The sequence below is a fragment of the Mesocricetus auratus genome, unplaced genomic scaffold (assembly GCF_017639785.1).
Source record: "Mesocricetus auratus isolate SY011 unplaced genomic scaffold, BCM_Maur_2.0 Super-Scaffold_100013, whole genome shotgun sequence".
Classification (NCBI taxonomy): Eukaryota; Metazoa; Chordata; class Mammalia; order Rodentia; family Cricetidae; genus Mesocricetus; species Mesocricetus auratus.
In genome coordinates this window covers 15,517,476-15,518,272 of record NW_024429196.1, presented here as the reverse complement: position 1 = coordinate 15,518,272, position 797 = coordinate 15,517,476, and the positions used below count along the sequence as shown (strand labels likewise).

Sequence of the window (797 nt, the reverse complement as noted above, 5' to 3'; positions counted from 1 at the left end):
CAGTACAATTCAGGTTTACTCCATTTCCTACAAATGTGTAGTTCAGGTTTCCACCATTTTCTTCAAATGTCTAGCACGTTAGAAAAGGTGGAGGATACAAAAGTCCTGAAGAAGGGATTCATTATGACAGAGTTGATTTGTGAATTTCCGAGGTAAGGAAAGCAACTCTGAGCAGGGGTTCAGCCGCACAGCGGGGTAGCGGAGAGTGTTGGGTTTGGGCTTCGGTTTGTTGCCTGTATTTGACAGTAGACACGTACGCGGACCGGAGAAGGCAGCCTTGTAAAATGGTAAGGCGTCCCTGGGTGGGCTCGAACCACCAACCTTTCGGTTAACAGCCGAACGCGCTAACCGATTGCGCCACAGAGACTTCAGTGCTACCGCCTGCTCCAGCCGAGGCTTTTATGAAGAAGAAGAAAGGATCGCGACTTTTTTTTTTTTTTTAACTCCTGCCTGACTCTTATTAGAAGCGGAAATTTTATTCAACGTTCATAATCCTTTTAAGTCTCCCTTTCACTTTTGAAGCATATTGGAAAATTGTGCTTCAAAATGGAACAGAATTACAAGTCACGACCCGGATTAGAACACCGTTGCCTTTTCTCCAAACCTGGTTTGGAAGTTTCTGTTGCAAGAATATGACAGTTTCTGATTGATTATCTTTTGTAAGGGCTTTAAAATGTTCAGTTTGCGAGCTGAGTTTTCCTTTTGTTTCTGTTTGGGAGCTTCTTCGCCCGCTGATCTTACCTTACTTACGGAGCCTCTTCGAAACCGTCGGATTGCATGAGTGTTTTTTGTTTGTA

General features: G+C 44.0%; 1 non-coding gene across 1 annotated transcript; it reads right to left on the bottom strand.

The window, feature by feature from the left end:
* Window positions 1–293: 293 nt before the first annotated feature.
* Trnan-guu lies at window positions 294–367 on the bottom strand. The gene has a single exon. It is a non-coding gene; the product is annotated as a tRNA-Asn (tRNA).
* Between the last annotated feature and the right edge of the window lie 430 nt (window positions 368–797).